Source organism: Cynara cardunculus (genome assembly GCF_001531365.2).
Source record: "Cynara cardunculus var. scolymus isolate 2C chromosome LG 17, CcrdV1, whole genome shotgun sequence".
Classification (NCBI taxonomy): domain Eukaryota; kingdom Viridiplantae; phylum Streptophyta; class Magnoliopsida; order Asterales; family Asteraceae; genus Cynara; species Cynara cardunculus.
This window is the reverse complement of record NC_037544.1, coordinates 8,285,211-8,285,458: the sequence shown is the minus strand read 5'-3', so window position 1 is coordinate 8,285,458 and position 248 is coordinate 8,285,211.

Sequence of the window (248 nt, the reverse complement as noted above, 5' to 3'; positions counted from 1 at the left end):
GGCGGAAGATGAGAGACAAAGGGCCATTTCAAACGAAAAAAGGGCAACGGATGATTCCGCTGCGTTCAAGGCATTCCAGAAACGTGATTTCACTCCTCAACAACCTAAAGAAAGACCCGCTGCCAAATCAGGGAAGGAAAGAAAAGATAATGAACATTGCACCTTCTGCGGACGAGATGGGCACAAGCGAGATGGATGTTTCAAGTTGGTTGGCTACCCAGATTGGTGGCCTGGGAATAAAGGAGAAA